This window comes from Alligator mississippiensis, chromosome 5 (assembly GCF_030867095.1).
Source record: "Alligator mississippiensis isolate rAllMis1 chromosome 5, rAllMis1, whole genome shotgun sequence".
Classification (NCBI taxonomy): Eukaryota; Metazoa; Chordata; order Crocodylia; family Alligatoridae; genus Alligator; species Alligator mississippiensis.
The window spans coordinates 62514318-62536788 of record NC_081828.1 but is presented as its reverse complement, the minus strand read 5'-3'; the positions used below and the strand labels follow the sequence as shown (position 1 = coordinate 62536788).

General features: G+C 42.7%; 1 long non-coding RNA gene across 6 annotated transcripts in view; it reads right to left on the bottom strand.

Moving 5' to 3' along the window:
- LOC132250820 (uncharacterized) overlaps positions 1 to 22471 on the bottom strand; it is a 372117-nt gene that overhangs the window by 78550 nt on the left and 271096 nt on the right. For all 6 annotated transcript variants that reach the window (XR_009462457.1, XR_009462452.1, XR_009462454.1 and 3 more), the window contains one exon: positions 7154 to 7316. This is a non-coding gene — a long non-coding RNA (uncharacterized LOC132250820). The remainder of the gene's footprint in view (positions 1 to 7153; positions 7317 to 22471) is intronic.

The window sequence follows — 22471 nt, the reverse complement described above, 5'->3', positions numbered from 1 at the left end:
CTGAAAGGAAGATGGATTGAAGATCTTCATACCAGCAGCTCCTGCAACCAAGCTGGTTCCAAATGTACTGGCTTCAGCCTTTCCTTTGGGATTAACTGGCTAGGCTGAGGGAGACATTGATATATGGGAAACTCAAGTATCTTCATACCAACTGCCCAGGACATTGCAGCCAAAACTGAATGGAGATGACACTCCATCTTTGCTATTTGCATGGGCACAACATGGAATGGAGCAGTCACAGATTAGAAGATCAAATCAATTGGCAAAGAGTGGAGTGCCACAGGTCACCTTCAGTAGTGGGAGGAACCAGTTGTGTTCCACTGGTCAGCTACCACCTGCCTTAAGCTTCCATGAAGACATGCAGGCCATAATTCAGTTTTATGGATCAACCTCTGACAGGCTTGAGATGAAGAGAGGAGTGAAATAGGGTTGTGTTCTAATGCCCACACTCTTTGAGATCTTTTCTATGCTGCTGCACTATGTTTTGATGGCTTGGAGGAAGGCATACACTTTCACACAAGATCCAGTGAAAAACTCTACAATCTATCATGTCTAAAGGTGAAGACAAATGTGAAGCACATACTTGTTAGGGAGCTCCTTTTTGCTGATGCTGCTGCACTCACCACCCATGAAGAAGACCAACTACACATACTCAAGAATCACCTTTCCCATGCTTGCAGGATGTTTGCCCTGACCATCAACATCAAAAGGACTGTGGTCCTAGGACAGGGTGTTCTCCAGTCATCAGCTATCAGCCTTGACAACACACCTCTTGAGGCAGTGAACAAGTTCTGCTACCTTGGATCCATAGTGAGTGACAACCTATCACTAGATGAAGAGCTAAATGTGCACATTGTTAAGGCAGTTTCTACAGCTTGTTCAAACAAGTCTGAAACAATACAAAACTCACACTCAAAACTAAGCTACTTATGTACAAAGCCTATGCCCTCAGTGTCCGTATGTAGAGTGGTAAGACATGGTCAACATATGCATATCAAGAAAAGAAGCTGAACAGCATCCATCTATGCTGTTTACAGCACATCCTTGACATCAAGTGGCAACACAGAGGTCATTGCCAAAGCCAACCTGCCAGCTATCACTGCACTACTCAAGTAGTGGTGCCTGTGCTGGCTTGGTCATCTTCACAGGATGGAAGATGGGCACATCCTGAAGGACATCCTATATGAGCAAATTGCTGGTGGGGAGGTGAGAGTAGGGTGCCCAAAATTGTACTTCAAAGATGTGTGCAAGCAGGATATGAAGGCTTTTGGAATTGACCCAAACCTTTGGGAGGTATTAGCAGGAGACAAGCCAAAGTGGCATTCCCTTCTCAATCATGGAGTCCAACATCATGACGAGAAATGGTTACTCAAGTTACAACAGAAACAGAACTGAAGGAAACAGCCTGTCAATAGTAGTCCCTAACACCACATACACCTCTAACCACTGTGGCAGGACCTGAAAGACTAACATCAATCTTTACAATCACAAGAGAAAATGCATCAGGAGAATAGCTGCAATATCCAGCTATTGCAATTGCTGATACAGAATAAGGCCTCTGGGTCCTAAGTCCATTGCCAACAATATCCAACTATTGCTGATGAATGGATATCATATATCCATAAAGATATTAAACAATACTGGTCCAAACTACTGATACTACAAAGACTCATGTTTTTGTAGGATCAAGCTCTCAGCTTTTGTCCCTGATGAAAGCTAGCCTTTATTCCTATTTAATATTTGTGTTGCCTGTTGGCTAGAAAATGGTATTTAGAGGTTTGCTTTTGGGAATTGGCTTATAGGTAAAGTAGATATGCATTAGAATAACAGTCCAGGGCAACAGCAAGAGTTAATTGATTTCTAAAAAGTCTGTCTGTGACAAAGTTTTTTCAAGGTTTGCTGTCTGACAGGCAAGCAGCAAACAAACCCATAGGCTTGTTGGCTTACAAGGGGTATTTAAAGGTTTGCATTTGATGAATTGGCTTATAGGTATAGATATATGTATTTAGAATGATGGGCAGAAGGGGTTAATTGATTTCTAAATAGTTTGGGTCTCACACTCAAAGTGTCTCACTGCTCTGGAAGCAGACAGGCTGTCTAACACAACAAGGACACATAGTCTGGGAACAGAGAAAGTATGTACCATACTGCCCATAACACGAGATAAAGTAACACCAGCTAACAAGGCCTCAGAGCAGGGGGACCTGAGTCCCAGTTGGGGGAGAACAGACCAAATTAGGAGAAGGCCCAGAAGTCTACATGGACAGTGTGTCCACAGAGAGATAACTAACCAGAGATAGCCATGGATGATGAGTCATCAGGAGGGAAACAGAATACAAAAGCAGAGACTTGAGAGTAACAAAGGGTCCTTCTCCTTTGTCCCATCCCTCCTTCTCCTCCCTGAGATGGGTCCCCATTCCCATCCCCGTCCCCCAGAAAGGAACCCCAACATCACCATGGTGGGCACATGACTAGCCCATCTCTTACACCCCACTGGATGTGGGGAGTGGGCCTTGGCATCCTACTTCTAGACTGCTGATATCTGACATCTGATACCTAAGAAAGAGTGCCTTAGAGTGAAGATTATGTCCTGGCCAGATGTATTTTGACTCTGATTACAGCCCTAGGATTTGGTAGATATAGAACTGTTTGATTGCTTGTATTGTTTCTTTTCTGTTATCACTGTGTATCAAATTTGCCTATTATTGAATGGAAAGGTCGTGGTTGGTCTGAGGGTGGGTCCCCTCAAAACAAGGCCTCTGAGTCCTAAGTACATAGCCAACAAAGCACAGAAATTAAAGGCATGTACCACACTGGTCCAACACATGAGATAAGGTGGCACCAGGTCACAGTGCCCAGCTGCAGAGCCCTTAGGATTTCCAATTTTGGGGAATAGACCAAATTAGGAGAAGGCCTGGAAAGCTCAAATTAAAATGTGAGCATGTGATAGGTTTGCAAAACAAAGGAATATGCTGACAGGACAGAACGTGAACAGTTCTACAACAACAGAGAGATTAATCAGTGATGGCCAGAGATGAAGAGTCATCACAGAGAGAAAAAAAAAACAAAAGGAGGAATTTCAGAGCAGCAGCGGATCCCCAAGAAGGAAGCCTGAGGCCACAATGGACAGAGGGCATACTACCAGCCCATCTTACACACCCCAGTTTGGAGGGAGGTAGGGGACAGTGTGGGCCTCAGCTTCCAACCTCCACGCTGCTGAAATCTGACATTCAAGAGAGAGTCTCAAAGTGAAGCTTGTGTACTGGTCAGATGTACCTTAACTCTGTGAACCCTGGGACTGGTAGATTATATAGAATTGTTTGCATTATTCTTATCTACTATCACTGTGTATCAATAAAATTAGCCTATTATCAAATGGAAAGGTCTAAGGTTTGGTCTAAGGGTTTGGGTCTGCCCAGACCAAGGTATCTGGGTCATAGATACAGTGCCAACAGTGCCCAAGATACTCTACATAGATAATATTTAGGAAACATTTAAAAATATTTCTTAAACTTTAGTAAAAGTCAGTCACTCTTTTCTGACTTCTGACTAAAAATCACACCAATGTCAAGGCATCACACAAAACTATACCATCATAACTCACTTCTTCTGTTTTAAGGTGACTCTGTGCATATAAATCAATTTCACCCAACTTTTTTAGAGGCAAAGCCTAATAGTTATGTTATACAGAGAAGAACCCTAATTCTGGTCACATTCAAAATAATAAAGTTTTTCTGTTCCTCTTTTCAGTAATGGAGTGTCAGGGAAACAATTCAAATGCATCCAGTGCCTCCAGGAATTGGGCAGATCTAGTATCCTTTATGAATATGCTAGATTGAAATGATATCAATCCCAATTGTATGTTCTCATGTAATACATAACAGTTGCTGGAGGATTCTCTCCCTTTATTTGTTCCTCACTACTGGAAAATGAGAATATGGACAATTACTAAAAAGAGAACAAAAATTTAATAGAAGCATTTTTCTGAATTACTTTGGTTCTTCTGTCTTCATTCATCTTTTTGACATTTTCCTCCTAATAACTGGACTGAGACATAACAGAATTCAGAATATATGGGAGCATAGGACTTTATTTTAGTATATGACATATTTTTGTTATTATTATTATTACACACTTCTAAACTACAGTAATGATCACCATCAAAAAATGAGGGAACTATGTTGATTTTTTCCCCCCATTATAAGCTAATACTGCTAAACTCTCAATTAATGTCTTAATCAGGCATCTTTATGAACTAGAATCTTCAGGAATTAAAAGCAGGCCTTTGGTTCATAAGACAATTATGCTGAGCTTATTTTTACCACAGCCTACAAAGAAGGTAATCCCTTTTATTAACGGTTCAAATATCAAATGCAGTAGACAGGTTTAATGGAATTATTTTTTTAATCTTTTCACTGTCACCACAAGTGCCACCTGACATTAATCCCCTGGCACCAGTAATAAGATTAAATGAGAAATTTTACCTTTGGCATTGTATGATAGACTAAAGCGTAGGAAGAAACCTCATCACTGGTTTAAAAAAGATTTAGTGTCACTTGCAAGGCAATATAACAGAAACCCTCTATAGGAAAGTACCTAGCAATAGAAAGACACAAGCTTTTCTATCTGGTGATACATCATATTAAAGCAACCCTCCCACCCCACACAAATGCATGGGCGCACACACACACACACACACACTTTGTCATCTGAGATGTATTTTTTAATAGCTGGAAATCCCAGGCAAAGAGGGGAAAAGCTACCAGGTAAAGGCTCCTGTCTTAAGTGGAAGGATAACCATCTCAAAGACAATATTAGGAGTAAGCAGTGAGCCCACAAGACAAAAGACCTGATTGTCTAAGAACTTTCTGTATTAGAAGCCAGAAATTATAGGGCTAAAGTTAACATTGCAAGAAGACAAGCTGAATTAAACCTCACAAAACAAATGTTAACAGAAACAGTAACAGGTTCTTCAAAAAATTAAATAAAATAAAATAAATAACAAGGACAGATAAAGCAGGGCCAATATGCAGTGATCATAGATAATAAATGCATGGCCCCAAATTAAATTATGACATTGCCTCATTTTTCAATAAAGAGAAAAATCAGGGATAATGGAGATGAGGGTTTAAAAAAGGGAATTTTTTACAAGGGAAAGCTAAATTCAGTGGGCGTGTCCAGATGCGCGTAGTCATGTGGTACGTGGCTCTGCAAACATCTGCAGTGCCACATACCGCAGTCTGGAGTTCTTCATGCTGCAAGGACACGGTGCCTAAGTATGTGCTGCTCTGTTTTCTTTTTCCACATTTTTGACCCCTGGCCAGGGGTCAAAAAAAAAACACACCATGGAAAAAAACCCAAAGCAGTGCACGCTCGGACAGCATGCACTGCTAAAAAATGGAGTTGTGCTGCAGCTGCTGGCCAGGCTGCACCCAGCAGGATCGCCATGGCTGCAGCTCTGGGAGGCCCCTAGGACTCCAGGTAAGGCTGCTGGGGTCAGCACATTGCTGGCCCCAGCCTCCCCTATGCCACTCGGGGTGACTTGTTGCACACCAAACATGTGGCACAGGCATTCCCCAAGGACAAGAAGTGGTGGTGTAAAGTGCGCTGCTGCTACTTGTCCCTGGGGAACCAAATATCCACGCACATCTGGATGTGCCCTGTGAGTTTAATGAACTCAGGGTGTGAAAGCTGAATTAGCTCTATCCCATAACCCTGAAAGAAACAGTCACAGCTTGAGTGGCCAGCATCTTTAACAAACCTATCAAGACTGCTGTAATACTGTATGATTGGAGAATAGCAAATATAATATCTATACTGAAGAAGGGAAAATAGTGATTCAAATATCTATAGGGTCATTAATATGACCTCAGTACCCTTCAAGAATTTTGAACAAATTTTGAAGGAAAGGATTATAAAAGATATGAAGGTAAATGGAAAATGAAATATAATACAACTGACTCTCTAAACAAAAATGTGATAAACCTAATATCTGGATTTTGGTAAGTCATTTAATACAGTACTCAATGGGGAATGATTACTTAAGGTGGAGAAGGACATTTGGAAAAAAGAAATGGTAAAGTAAGATATTATCTTGGGGTGGAGTGATAATTCCTTGTGTTAAAAGGATAACTTAGGGTGGAGGGAGAGTTCCTCAGGACTTATACTTAGGGTCAATTTTAATATATAATTCCATTAATGAAGTTGGCATAAAAATAGGAGTGTGTTAATGACATTTATTGATGTTGCAAAGTTGAGACACAATATCACTACAAAGAAATATCTTAATAACATTCAGGAAGATCTGAATGAACCTGAGGAAGAGAATAATAGAAATAGGATAAATATCAATACTACAAAGATCTATGTTATCCAGTTAGATGCAATAACAAGAATCTCAACTTAAGCTGGTGACACACTTGACAAAAATAGAGGAGGAGAAAGACCTAGGTGAATTAATGTCTAATGGCATTGATATGATGCAACCATAAAAAGATAATGTAATTGAGTGCATCAGTCTTTTAGAAGATGTATATTTCAAGGACAGATGGGTGTTATTAATGTCTTTGCACAAGACATTGGCAAGATCTCATTTGTAATATATGTAAAATTTTAAAATTTGTGTTCAAGAAAATGATTTCAAGCCAGAACAGGTGCAAAGAAGGCTACTAATGTGATCAGGGAAAAGGGCGCTTATATGAAAAGAAGAGACAGTTTGGCTTATTTAGACTAGCACAATGGAAACTGATAGGGATATGACTGGATTCTCTAAATAAATTTAGTGCATAAACCCTGGAGAGAAACTAAAGGGCAATGTTAGTCAAGCTGAAGGATATGCTTCACTTACAAATACGACCCTAAAATGGAAGGAAGTGTGCTCTGTGATACCAATGGCTGGATTTTCCAAGGCATCTACAATCAGTAAAAGAGTTTCCAGTTGGATGTCAAATTGGTGGCCAAATTGTCAAATGGGACTTACAAGTTTTTGAAAGCCTACTCTTATGTGTGTGTGCTGAGCTCTTGAGAAATCTTGTTCTGAGAGAATCTCCTGAGAATCTGACCTCTCAGTAGTTGCCAAGATCCACCAATATACATTTTGGTGGACAGTACCTAGGGAAAAAAGAATTCTCACTTTTTTACATTAGGCATTTACCTTTGCCAAGTTACTTGGAGCCAGCTGAATCAGCAGACTCTTTCTGGACCAGAGTTTGCTCCGATTCTGAAATTGAAGGTGATGCTTCAGGCAATGGCACTTCTGTGAAGCAGTCGGCAGACAGCCCAGGAGCTATCTGAAGCTCATTTTAATTATTTGGCACCTGTATCCAATTAAAATGCATCATAAAGGTTAGCTGTCAGAGTGAAAATACAGTGTAACCCACTTTAAACCAATACCTATGTTGTACAAACACCACAAAAACTTTCCAAATACACATATAATTTTATTCATAATTTTAAGATTATGAGTATTTTATATGATTATTATAATTTAAGAGTATTCTGCTAATAATTTAAATAAATGTTTGCTTTACAATTGAGAAAATTAAGTTAATCTTTCAATACTCAGGTATTTTAAAGTAACCTATGAAATTATCATATTTTCTGCATAATGTACCTTTATATTTGTAACAATTCTCACTATGAGCAGAGTTTCAGCATTATTTCTAGCCTGTGAAAAGCAGATGCTCAATGCGTATGTCTACGCAAGACGCTTTACTGTGCAATAGCGTATTTTACCGAACAGTGAGCATGCACATCTACACGTGCACAAACTTATGCTGCAATAGAACCCACTACATAAATTTGCTGCCTGAAAATGTAAGTAGCAAATTTACTCATAAGTAGTTACTGCACTGTAATGCACATGTAGACATCAACTGGGAGAAAATTTGCTCCAAGTCAGCCCTGCCACTACGGGGCCAGCCTGAAGCTAGCCCCAGGGCTCTGGGCCTGGGAGCCTCTCCTGCCCCAGGGCTGGACCAGTTCTATGGCACTCAGAGCCCTGGGGTACATGCAGGGAGCCTGAGGCCACACCAGGCTATTGTGTCTCCCTGAGGAGGCCACAGGCCAACTGTGTAAGACTACCTGCACCCTGGTAGCCTCCTGTCCCCAGGCTTTGCCTCCTAGATGCCCCCACCCCACCACAGTGCCATGCAGCTGCCAAGCCTGTGCTCTTCAGGCCTGCAGGGTGTTGCAGGCTCCTGCCAGGCCTGCCAGCACCTGGGCTCAGCTGCAGACAGCTCCTGGCCAACAGGGCCAGCTCCAGCTGCCTACAACCCACCCCCAGCAGCCTGCCTGGATCCTGCAGGTTCTGTGGGGTATTACCTTATTGTGCAACTGCCAGTCCCACACTGTACCCCTGCACTGAGCACTACAGACAACAGCCCAGCAGCTGTGCACAGGCCCAGAGAGCCTGCACGGGAGTACCAATGGCCTCACCGATGATGTCACACCCCACCTTCTGGGTCCACAACTGGTTGCAGGAAGAGACTGTGACCTTGTGGCACTGTGGGGCAAGGTAGAGGTGCTGTCTGCAACTGAGTGAGGATGGGGGGCTTAGCCGGTGGCTTCCTGGACCTGGCCTTTGGCCTACCCGGCCAACTTACCATGGTCCCTGGGCATCCGTGTGCAGCCAACCCCTGATTTGAGTCCAGACAACACATGGGCCTCTAGTACAGAGCATCTTATCTCATAAATGTTGCAAACTCTCACAAACAGCTTCTTTCTCGTGGCTCTGCAGGCCCTGCATCTGCACGCAGGGGAGAAGCCACCATTGGCAGATGGGCTACAGCGTCAAGGTTAGTACCACCCACAGCCAGGGCCTTATGGATGCACCAGCTCCATCAGAGGAGGACCCAGGACAGGTCCCTCCTCCTGGACTGGCTGGTGATGGCTGCAGAGGATCCTCTGGCAGACATGCTGGGCCTAGAAGGCAAAGGACATCACCTTCAAGGACACATGGGACCAGGTGGACCAGGAGTTTCAGTGGAGCTCCTGGCCCTGGAGTATAAGAATGTGGAGGCCCAGAGCGAGCAGTCCGCACTCATGGCCAGGGCAATGGAATCCATGAATAATGATCACTGGGTGCTGGACACCATCCTGGCCCTGGCAGTTGCCTTCATGCTGCCTGCTGCCCAGCCCTTGACCATAGCCCTGCCTGGCCCTGGAAGCTGGCCACCACCCAGGAGCAGGCCCCCTCATGGGCCTGAGTGGAGGTCCAGCTTCAACTCCATGAGCCAGGAGGCCCTTCCCTGCCCCTTACTCTGGGTGCCCCACCACCCAGCCCCTCCCATCTGCCCCAGGCCCACTGCTAGCCCCAGCTTCATGAGATCAGAGCCAGAGCTGCCTGCAGCGGGGCTAGGACCATGCATCAGCCCTGCTGATCCTGAAAACCAGCTTCTGGAGGGGGAGCCATGCACACTGGGAGACCAGCAGCTGCTGTTACCCCTGGGTGAGTCCCGCACCTGTGGGGCTTACTGTGGCATACACACCCATGGGGAAATGGATAGAGGCTTGGATGCTAGCCTCCTGTCCCCAGGCTTTGCCTCCTAGGTGCCCTCACCCCACAACCACCTACCCCAGGAGGGTACACGCTGCATATGCATTGTTGGGTATATCTACACAAGGTGCTGCTGCATACACAGTGGTGGTTACATCTACATCAGATGCTTTATTGCACAGTAGCATAGTTTACTGTGCAGTAAGAATGTGCATCTACATGTGCATACACTTACTGCACAGTAAACCTCGCTAATCATGAGTACATTTGCGACCTGCAAGTGCAAGTAACAAATTTACTTGTAATTAGTTACTGTGCAGTAGCACATAACTAGATGCCTGACCAGAAGCAAATCTGCTCCCAGTCAGCTGGCCACCAGGCCAGGAGATTGCTCCCTGCCCCCTGGAGCTGCTTGCTGCCAGGGTGGGCTCTGCCACTGGAGCCCAGGCAGAGACCATGTCCCCCTGCCCCAGCAGCAGGATGCTCCAAGCCCCTTGCTCCGAGATCATTGGGAGCAGAAGCTGGGAGATCCTTATCTTCCAGCCCCCACTTTGCCATTGCAATCTGGAAGCAGGGGGCTGGGAGATCCTTATCTCACAGCACCAGCTCTACAACAGCAGGACCAGTGTTGGCAGATCTTTTACTCCCAGCCTGAGCTCCTCTACCACAGGGCTCAGGCTCAGAGATAAAGATCTCCCAGTGTCGGCCCCATTATCATAGAACTGGCACTGGGAGCAACATGCTGGTGATCATGATCATGGAGCTGAACAAGGAACAGGCTCCCCAGCCCCTACCCTGTGATTGTAGAGTCGGGGCTGGGAACTGTCCCAGTCAGAGGCAGGTTCCAGCCCTGTGCCACAATCAGGTGATCAAGACATGGGGCTTGGAAAAAACTTCAGGGTTGGGGTAGGTCCCATCCCCCTGCTCTGATCCACCAGTGGGGATTCTAGCAGTGAGTCAGCAGTTCAGGGAAGGGGACTGGGACCTGCCCCACCACTGCAGCTCTATCCAAATCCCCTGCCCCTGACCTGGGAGCCAGGGCCAGGAGCTCTCTGCTGATTGGCAAGGAGATGTTGTCCCAGCCCTGGCACCAGGCAGCCCCCCAGGGGTAGAGTGCAATGTCCTAGCCCCAGCCAGGAGACAGCTGTCTCCAAGCTACCATCCAGAGACAGCCTAGAGATTAGGGGGGAGCCGAGAGCCATTGCAGGACCCTAGAGCCATTGCAGGGCCCCACAAAACAGGAGCACCATTAGCAGCAAATCTGCTCCCACTTCCCTGTACATGTGGACGCCTGCCCAGGACTGTATACTCACGAGTATTTTACACACAAGCAAACTTATCTTGGATCTAATGCACATGTATACACATCCAGCTTACAGGGTCCCTGCACTACAAGAACATGACTCATTGTATCACAAGCCCCTTTCAATTTTTTGTAATAGTGAAGGTGATGTATTAAGTTAAATTCTAATCTACAAAAAGAAATACAGTGAAGGCTTTTTCCAACAAATATATTATGAAAGGATAAACCTGTTCAAAAATATTTTCAAGCCCTATTTATTGCTACCATTAAAATAACCCATTAAAACATGGGAGAATCTAGTAAGAGAAAAGCTGACTCATCCGGAAAAGAAGAGCTATATAAGAATAATCTATGAATCTGTCATCACTTTTCTGAATATCCATAGCTTAATTTTCCAGGATAACTGCTAATTTACTTGACTTCTTCTCAATGAATCAAAGGTCTTTTATTTATATAGTATAAGACCTTTTCACTGAATTAAGGAGAATGTAACTTTTCAACCCCTTCTGCATTCTACAGAAAATGGGGCTTGATTATTTTGAAATATTAATTACCTTACTATCAAACCAAACAGCTTTAAAAAGCAACACTTGGAACAGTGAAGAAAGCAGACTCTCTTGTAGTAACATGGTCATTATGACATTAACTGGAATACCCAAAGCACTATCTGATGAAGCCATGCTCCTCTCTTCCTTTATCTCATGCTTATTCAGTGGAAGTTTTTCCGTGCTTTCTAGGTACATCTACACATGCACCAGATTTCCCAGTTGTTATGTTGCTCATTGCTATGGAGACACATTGTCTCATATAGACATTCCCAGTGAAGCAGTTAAAGTAGTAAATTTACAACAGAATTTTAGTTAAATTGTGTTAGTGGGTGCATCTACAGAAGATGCTATGGTGCCGTAGCGCTTTGCTACAGTGCAGTAGCATTGCCAGGCACAAACCATGATGGCAAAGATATTTTGCAGTAATAATGAGCTACTGAGTAGTGTCTTGTTTCTACTGTGTAGTAGCATCTAAAAATAACCATGCAATTATGGGACTGCATAGTAGGACCTGGGAAAACAGTATACACCAGGGCCCCACAAAGGATAACAAGGTCTAATGGCCACAAACTCCTGGAAGGCCAGTTTAGATTAGACATAAGGAAAAATTTCTTTAAAGTTCAAATGTCCAGGGTCTAGAACAGACTTCCCCCACCCCAGAGGTGGTGCAAGCACCTACTCTGGATTTGTTCAAGAGGCATTTGGATGTTTATCTTTCTGGGATCATTTGACCCCAGGAGTCTTTCTGCCTATGGCAGGGGGGCTATACTCAATGATCTCACAAGGTCCCTTCCAGCCCTTAATGTCTATGAAGCCTATGAAGTCTATGAACTGCACAGTCCACCACACATGTAGATGTACCCACTGTGGATCTGAATGGGACTTTCTACAAAACTGGAACAAATATAAAACATACAAATGGCAATTTATTGGAAATTGATATATTAATACAAGAAAATGAGGATCGGAACAGTATAGTGAAAGACTGGCCTTTAATTTTTGTACAGCAAATACACTTATAGATTATGACAAACAGCAATCAATTTTCCTCTGCGCTCAGTAAAATATGTTCCCTCTTCAGGAGAAGTTTGTTATGACTTCAGAAACCCGGAGATTAAGTTTAGAACTGCAAAAGATCTTTGTGTAGAATTATGTACCAAAGCCAAACACTTTTTCAGTTTCAGAATATGATGAGAAAATGTGATGAGACTGTAGCTGTGTATGAAGCAGAACTACAAAGACTAGTTGAACATTTTCTTAAAGGATATTCTGTAGAACAGACCATTTGTGGCATCAATAATAATGGATGAATGCAAAAATTAATGTAATCTAATACAATGTCATAGAACTAACAACAGCAGCACAAGCAGTAGTAAAGAATTTACAAGATTATCATTTACAAATTAAACCAACTGTAAAGAAAATATAAAATCAGTTGGAAGGAGTGTTTCAACTATGGAAGAGATTATTCTGTATCAGTTGGCAAATTTTAAAAAGTGCCCATCTCAAGAAAAGCCTCTAAATCAAATAGCTAGCTGCATACACAAGGCAAAGATATCTATCAAATTGCATCTCAAGCTTAGAAATCACAAAAAGATCAGAGGGGAAAGAAACATGCAGAGGGATTTTAACCTTGTTGGGGAGTAAGTCACACAGGAGCAGATATACACTTTGAACTCTCTGAAACAGAGGGAAGTGAATGCAAGTGTGACCTGGCATAACTATACCAAATAACCTATCACAGCAATAGGTCCTGTGCATGTCCCTGTAAAATATAAAAGTTAACAGAAAAAAATGCACTAGTGATAGTGATCTAAAAACAAGAATAATTTCTCAGGCAGAAATTGGTTGCAAAAACTAAACTTCACAGGGAGTAAACTTCCAAACTAGACCTTAACACCACAGCTCCAGGAAGTATGGATGCACATACCTTGATGGTGTAACTGCAGGCCCCTCTACATATGCAGGTACAGGTGTGATGGGATCTAATGTATGAGCCACACAATTGTGCCTCCCGCCATGTCACACCTGCATGGCAGGAGATTTGACTGTGGAATCGTGCATTAGATCTCATCACACCTTATTGCTGATGCAGGGGCAGCCCAATCCTGAGCTCCCTCTAGACTGGCATGAAGCAAACTCCTGCAGCTGGGACCCTCCTCAGTTAAGGACTTGCCCGCCATGGGGGTGGCCTATGCAAACCTGGGCCTGGGGGATAACAGAAGCCATGATCCATCAGCCCTAGGGGTTTCATGCACCCCTGGGGCAGCTGCACCTTCAAGCTGCTGGGACCCAGCTGGGTCATCTGTAGCTCCAGGACTCTGGGTCCCCATGCTGCCAGGATCCAGATTTGGCAGCTGCTGGGGCTGAGAATCCCCTGTTTCTGGACTCCCAGGCATAGATGGGGAGGGTACCCCCTACAGCTGGGAGTCCTGTCAGCTGACGGGGCTCTCAGCCACATGGGAGACCCTGTTACACATGCAAATTAAAGCTCAATAGCTACGAAGTTGGTACACATTTTCAAGGTCTAACTTGAAGCTCATTGGAGCTTTTAATGGTATGAGAACTCCTTTGCGCATGTCACTGGTCTCAAGGTAATTTTGCCATTAACCAGTTAATTGCATGATACCTGTAATGTGTAGCAGGCCAGCCAGGATTATACCCAAGATGCAGTCGAACCAAGTAACAGATAGCAAAACCAGTCCCAGAAAAAAATTAGACTGAGTTATGCTGGGGAAAGAGAACATCATTTTTTCTGTATAGTTTTCTCAATAAACCATACCTATGGTTCCAATGATTGAACTAGACAAGATCATCCTCATCCACAGGAATTACAAAACCATAAGGAATCAAGTTCCTTGATTAGACACTTACCCTATTCCATGAATAGAGGACTTGCTAGTATTATTACATGGAGGTCCAAAAAAACCCCCAAAAAACCATAGCTAGGCAAAATGCACACATAACATCACAGACAAAAGGAAGATACCAAGAAATTTACCTTTTCAAATACTCACAAAAGTTTATACAAGGACAAAAGATTTCTATAGAGAACATATAAGAGCTTCAAGACAGCATTGTACTAATAATAAACAACATGTCTCATCATGAGCAGAAGTGATGCTAAATATTTGTCAGTGTTAAAGAAGGCCCAAGACAGGAAGGAAAGAGATTTTACACAAAGCAAGGTAAATGCATTATATGAGGCTAGAAGTATTATGCTTTGGGTATAGGATAGACAAGGAGGAGTCATCCTATAGCAGACAAAATCCTGGCAACTGGACAGGTACCAACTTATCCACTCAAGCTGAACACAGCCAACTTGTGAGTATATTTAAGTATGTTGTCATTAATAGAGCTTTCTAACACTTCAACAGCTCTTAGATATCTTTCTGAAGAAGGGGAAGGAGATAAGAAAAACTCTTCTAGGAGTCTAAAAATCTCCTAAGAGATCTATTACAAAACTTGGAACAACTTGTTCATTTTGATCCAGGAAAATAATCCAAGTGACATTTAATCATAGGAGTGGTTTTATCACATAACATGAGAGATGTCAGAGAAGGACCAATGTCCCCAGGTCCCTGAGAATGACTCAGTCTAGTTATTCTCATTTGGAATTTAAAAAATCCATCTACAACTGTATAGAAAGTCATCTGCCATTCTGACAGATCACAAATCATTTATGTGACTGATGAAACAAGGGTATACAGGCCAAGGCATCCTCTGAGTACAACAATAGGCTTTGAACTTAGCTGGATAGGAATATAAAGTAGTCAATTAGGCAGAGTATTAGCATAGCAATACAGATTACTTCAGTTGTACCAGAACAATCTGGTTCTACCTGATTTCTAGAAAAAAATTTAATTACTTCTGGAATTCTGTAACCCATAAGCAGTAAAGTCTTCCTAAAATGGACCAGACAATATCCAATCTTGCCCCACGCACAGTTGCACATGCTGAAAGGCTGACCAAAGCAGTATAAGGGAAAACATTTCCCAACCATTTAAGGCTGTCAATACAAAAGTAAGTATGGAGGTAAGAAAACATATTTTTGGATGCAAGAATCATTTTTTGATGGCATGATGAAATGCCATTTCATGAAATGTTATATGAAATTACAGGATTTTTTCACACAAAATCATTGGCTTGACACGATGAAGACCCGAAAAAATTAATAAATGAACATCACCAATATAAAATACACCAGCAGATGGTTCCACAGGTGCTGTTGACCTAAGAATGGCTAAGACACCAATGGTTTCTCTCACACACACAGATTTTGTAGGCAGAAGTGTTTATATTCATACCAGATGTACATTCAAAATGATTAGAAGTGGGATGACCTCAGCAATCTCAAGTTCTGCCTACAAAAAGTTCACATGAACACTTGCTGCATATGAACTACTAGCCATACACCCAATAGACAATGGGCAAGGTTATAATGTTTAAAGACTTCCTAAACAGGAGTTGAATTACACACTTTCAAGCTCTCCCTTATCATGCATCTTCAAAGGATCTAGCAGAGATAGTTTTTATAAGTCTTTTTTATTATTAATTATTACAAGAGAATGAAGGTGATTGATCACAGCTTAGAAACAAAGCTAGTCCAATTTCTAATTAAATTTCAAAAAAATCTTCAAACTAGAGTGGGCATAAGCCCATGATTGATCTTCATGGGAAGGAAGCTGAGAACTCATTTAGATTTAATCCATCCCAGCATGAAGGAGGAAATGTTGAGGAAATAAGTTTGGCAGAAAGAAAATTATCTCAAAGAAGGGTCCAATGAAGACTGAATTGTCAATATCCACTGATTTTTGGTAGCATCCTAGAGAAAACTGGGCTCCTTGCTTTAAAACTTCTTGAATGGCATTAAGGCCACTTGCATAATGATATGCAAGTTGCACGCACTTTGACTTCAAGTTATAACTATTTGGAGGAGCCAGGGCTGGGAAACAACAGTTATACTGGGAATGCTCAAGTTGTGGGTATCTACTGTGCTGCTGAAGAGTAGCTCCAGATGCCACAGAGAAACATTATCCCATGAAAGAGAGAAGAGCTCTAGCTTTGTTAAAATGAGAGGGGAAGGATGGAGTACAGGGGTCATCATGCAGATAACTGAATAACCAAGTGTATTAAGGGACATGTGCTTTAGCCACTCCTTCCTTCATATTTATATTAATTTGTGATGCAGTTCAAAAGCACCATTTTTTTTAGTACTGTTTCTTCTCATTTGTTTTTTTTTTTTAGTAGTCTCTTAATGAAATGTGTTTTGGTTACCAATTCCATCTATTATTTGTTTCATCTAAATACCAAACCGATATTGATCTAAACCAACCACCAGTTCTAAAGGGAGGTGGTGCTCTCCCCTACCCTGGGGGTCTTCAAGAGGAGGTTAGATAGGCGTCTAGCTGGGGTCATCTAAACCCAGCACTCTTTCCTGCCATGCAGAGGGTCAGACTCGATGATCTATTGAGGTCCCTTCCGACCCTAACATCTATGAATCTATGAATCTATGAAATGTCCCATTTAGGCTCTTTAAAAAAAAAATCCATACAATTTCTCAATCCATAGGATGGAGTTTGAATCCATGTGATTTTGGATTAGCTTCTTATTATGATTCAATGTATGCTATATCAAATGCTTGTCTTACATATACTGTGTTTCCACTAAGACCCTAGATCTTCAATGTGATGCCCACAGACACACACGTCTTTGCAGACCCTGTGAACTATTGGGGATCCAGGCAGGTGCAGATATTCAGGTCTATATATAATTTGCTGGACTAATGAGTAACTTTTCATACCCACGTAAACATACTAGTACATTTTGCCGTACTGTCTTTGCTCCTAACTGGGAGGATGTGGGATTTTTTTATAGTTGTTGTCTTACTAGGCTTGTTGTTAGGCTTACATCTTTTCAGGTCTGTATAAAAATTGGTAATTTTCCACAGGTCCCAAAATTTTGAAATAATTGCCAGTCTTCTAGTAAATTATTGGCCTATTCCCACTATTTTCTATTATGCACTTGATCTGCAGACTTGAATTTGGTCATACTCTTCAAGATTTCCTTTTAAAATTGATGTGTTAAAATAAGTTTGAATTACTTCCTAATTAATAATTTTTTTGTCAAATTTGTTATTTTGTGTATTAAAAAGAGATTAAAATAGCAGAGGGACCCAAAAATTCATTTTGAAAGGATAACTTTTTATTTCTCAACTCATTTATTCAAAACTATTATTGCTTTAGCTGTATATGTGTATGAACAAACATGCAACTGGACTTCTTTCTTTGGCATCCATGGAGTCATCACGTATACTGAGTCTGCATCTCTGTTTATGATCATTTATATATCCATATTTCTATTTCTTGAAAATAACTTTTAAAATCACTTTTTGAATAATTTATTCAAAGGCTTACTCAGGATTTCTAGCTTTTGATGTAAATCATAATGTGCAAATCAGTGTATGAAATCTGTGCTTATTTCCTGAATTTTTTTTTCTTCCCAAAGCACCTATACATAAATTATGCTTTGTAAAATACCTGCTTTCAAGGGTCCCCCTACACGTGCAAGTAAAGGGATGATGAGATCTAATGTGCAGTCCACACAATCGCACCTCCTGCCACTCCACACATGCATGGCAGGAGGTGCAATTGTGTGCATTGAACATTAATTCCCATCGCACATTATTACCAGTGTAGGCTAAGCCCTACCCCAGGCTCCCCCTGCACCAGCAAGAAGCAAGCTTCCCTGACCAGGCTCCCAGGCACAAGGGCACACTCCTCAGGGGCCCCCATGGCAGGGAGACCATGGTTGCTGAGACCTTCCTGCCACAGGGGGGAGTCACACACACCCATGGCTGGAAGACTGAAGTTGCTGCAATCTCCCAGTTGCTGGGAGCCTTGTCAGTTAGGAGCTCCCACACTTGAGGGTGCATATGGGCCCCCTAATCAGGTGATGGGGCTCCTACCCACAGTGGCCCTTGACCACACGTTCTATTAATGACATGATACGAAGCAGCTACAAAGTTATTGCATATATTTTGTGGAATAACTATAGCTTCTTCCTCTTTTTATCACTCTATTAAGTGATTGAATGTGTGGCCAGGTGACTACTTAAGGCATGATTAACACACAGATAGGACCTAAGTTTCCTGTATAAGCTTGAAATAATCCAAAGTCATTTTCTTACTATTGGGTAGAACAGGGGGGGGGGGGGCAGACAATGACACTTTTGGCAATATACTTAGCTCTCCAGAGCGCTAAGAAACCTTTGAGAAATCCTGTGCACTAATGCCAAACATCAGTATAGACAAAAATAAAAAGAAAACATAAATTAATTATCAATCATTCTAGATTATTTCAAACATAGCTTTGCTGCATTACAAAAAATTATACAAATTTTAAAATGTTGACTAAGAAACTATTTGCAACCATCTAAAGAGGCTTTTCCCAACTAAATAGGCTTAAGTGACAGGAAGCTTGGTTGTGTCAATACTATGATATTTTACAGAAATGGGGCCAATTCTTTGGCCTGCCCTCAATTATGTCTTAATATTGATACAGGCAAAGAAGACAACATAGCCAGATGGAACATACAATCACAGGATTGGAATGGAACTGAGGAGGTCATTTAGTCAAACCCCCAGCTCAAAGGAGGACAGCTCCAACTAAATCATCCCAGCCAAGGCTTTGTCTTGCCAAGTCTCAAAAACCTCCAAGGATGGAGACCCTACAACCTCTCAGGGTAATCTGTTCCAGTGTTTTACCACCCTCCTAGTGAGAAAGTTTTTCCTAATATCCAACATAAACTTCCCTTGCTGCAACTTGAGACCACTTCTCCTTGTTCTGTCATCTGCCACCACTGGGAACAGTCTAGAGCTCTGTTCTCTTTGGAACTACCCTTCAGTTAGTTAAAGGATGCTGTCAAATCTCTTCTTAGTCTTCTCTTTAGATTAAATAAGACCAGTTCCCTCAGTATTCCCTTCTCCACACTAAATAAACCCAGTTCCCTGAGCCTCTCCTCAGATGGTATGTGCCCCAGCTCCCTAAACATTTGTGTTGCCCTCCACTGGATTCTCTCCAATTTGTCTGCATCCTTTCTGTAGTGGAGGGCCCAGAACTGGACACAATACTCAAGATGTGGCCTCACCAGTGCCAAATAGAGGGGAAGAATAACTTCCCTCAATCTGCTGACAATGTTACTACTAATGTTGCCCAGTATGCCATTAAACTTCTTCAAAAGGGCACACTACTGTCGCATATTCAGCTTACTGTCCACTGTAACCCCCAGGTCCTTTTCTGAAGATCTGGTGCTTAGCCAGTCACATGGGATTATTCTGTCCTATGTACGGGAGATTTCTTTTCATCCATTCCTCCAATTTGTCTAGGTCTCTCTGAATCCTAATCCTACCTGCAGCATATCTACTGCTCCCCTCAGCTTGGTGTCATCTTCAAACTTGCTGAGGATGTACTCTATTCCATGTCCCAGATCGTTGATGAAGATTGTACAATACCAACCCCAGGACCAACCCCAGGGACACTTCACTTGATACCAGCTACCAACTAGACACTGAGCCATTGACTACTACCCTCTTTATGATTGAGCCAATTTTCTATCCACCATTGATCCAAACAATACTTGCTTAGCTTGTTTGTGAGAATTTTGTGGAAGACCATATTAAAAGCCTTGCTAAAGTCAATGTATATCACATCCACTGTTCCCCCCATATGCATACAGACAGTCATCTCATCATAGAAGGCAATCAGGCTTGCCAGGTTTGACTTGCCCTTGGTGAATCTATGCTGACTGCTCCTAATCACCTTCTTTTCCTCCAAGTGCTTAGAAATAGATTGAGGACCTGCATCATGATTTTTCCAGGAACTGAGGTGAGGCTGACGAGTCTATAGTTCCCTAGACCCACCAACTTCTCTTTCTTAAAGATGAGCACTATATTTGCCCTTTTCCAATCATCCAGGACCTCTCCTGATCACTATGGGTTTTCAAAGATGACAGCTAGTGATTCTGCAATCACACAGACCAACTTCCTCAGCACCCTTGGGTGCATCCTGTCTGGACCCATGGACTTGTACACAACTAGCTTTTCTAAATAGTCCCTAAACTGTTATTTTGCCACTGTTGGTTGCTCACCAACATGATCCCAAGCAAGAGTCATGGATTTGTAACAGGTTTTACAGTTAAAACTCCTTCTCTACTGTGTTGAGAATCTGGGCCATTTAGGACATCCATGGACCTTAAGAAGTTGGCTCATTTGTGCAGTGTGTATCTATTTTTTTTTCTTCTGATTGATTCTTTCTTCAGTCTGAACATCTTGTCAACCAAACATGCTGCAGCCCATTGTATTCTTCCCCCAAGTCCAACATTCCTGAGCCTAGATCAAGGATGTCAAATATATAGCCTACAGGCTGGATCCAGTTAGCAGAGCCCTGCCATCCAAACCTCAGTGCTGCCTCTAGGTCTGGTGAGACTCACACAGGCCACAATGTGTGCCTGCAGTGCAAGGTCAATCTACAGCCAGATCAGGTCCACAGATGTCTTCCCTTTCCCCCTCCCCCTGCACAAGCATATCTGTTCTAATGGTTGCTCCAGCTGGTCTGGGACTTGCACTGTGTATGGTGCAAATTACAGAATGGCTGGAACAGGCACTATGTGTGGCAAAGTCTGTGCTGCACACAATGGCTGCCCTAAACAGACTACACAACATGCAATACCCACTCTGGGAACTGTACTGAAGACACTTCCAGCTCCAATTGGTCTAGGACCTGTGCTTCCAGGTACCGCGTGCAACTTGAATCCCAGCCTGCCAGAAGCAGGCACTGCATGTTGTGCAGTCCCAGAGCTGTTGGGGAAGCCACCACATACAGTGCAGCTACCACTTCAGCTGGACTATGCTGCATGTAGCACCTGTTCCAGCTTCTCCGAGATTTGCACTGCATGCAGCGCAGATCCCCAGGCCAATTGGAGCAGCCACCAGATCAGGTGTGTTGCTCTGTGGGGTCAGGCCAACTCTCAGGATCTCAATATTGCACTATTAGACAGGAGGGTGTAACACAATTGCACATATACAAACACACAAATCAATTAGGTGCATACACACGCACACTACAAGCTCAGGCACATAGACATTCAAACCAGTCTAGGCACATGCATACCTATTACCAATTCAAGCACATACACTATACACCCCAAAAGTTAGACACAGATCACTAATTCTTATATCATGCACACAATGCCATTTATACACACACACACACACCCTCACACTAGCAGCTCAGATACACACACGTTTCAAATAACTAGTTTAGGTTTATGCACACCTATCACCAGTTTAAGCCCATACATGCTACACACACCAAATTTAGACAGAATCAGTTACCAGGTACCAACACCTGCACATTCAATACACATACGTGGATTACTAATTCATATACCACACACACACAATGATATCTATATATGTATATAGGTGTGTGTGTATTCACTAGTTTACACATATACAACCCACCTACACATACACACAGGTGAGTTCCTAAGTTGGGTGTTGTGATGTGTATGTATGTATATGCTTGGTATACTTGGGATACCTGGGGAAAGGTTAAGGTAAGAAAGTAGAAGTGTAAGCAGCTAAAGTTACCAGGACTGGGATTAGAACCAGTAGACTACAGGGGCCTGGGCTGAAGAACTGAGGCTCGGGGGTAGCTTTAGGTTAAATTATCTTAATTGATTAAAAGACAATGTCCAAAGCCTGTAGAAAAGGGAAGCATGCTGGTACAGAGTTTGGGACTGAAGCCAGAGCTACAGGGGAGCTGAAAAGGTAGATGGGGACAGGAAAAATGGGACTAAGGGAAAGTGTGGATGTCAAAGAATGGCTCTGGGTGTAGGGAGCCAGAGGATGGCTCCAGGGCAGCTAGAGATGTTGCAGGGAGCAGCAGTAGGTGCTGGAAGCTGGAAAAAACTGCAGGACAGCTAATAGGAGCTGGGAAGCTGCAGGCGGGGGGAGAATACAGAAGGTGTGGGGGAAGCCTAAAAACAGAGAGACGGACAGTAGAAAATCACAAGAAAAGCAGCAGGCAGCAAGGACAGCAGGAAAGCAAGGGGAGGTTGAGA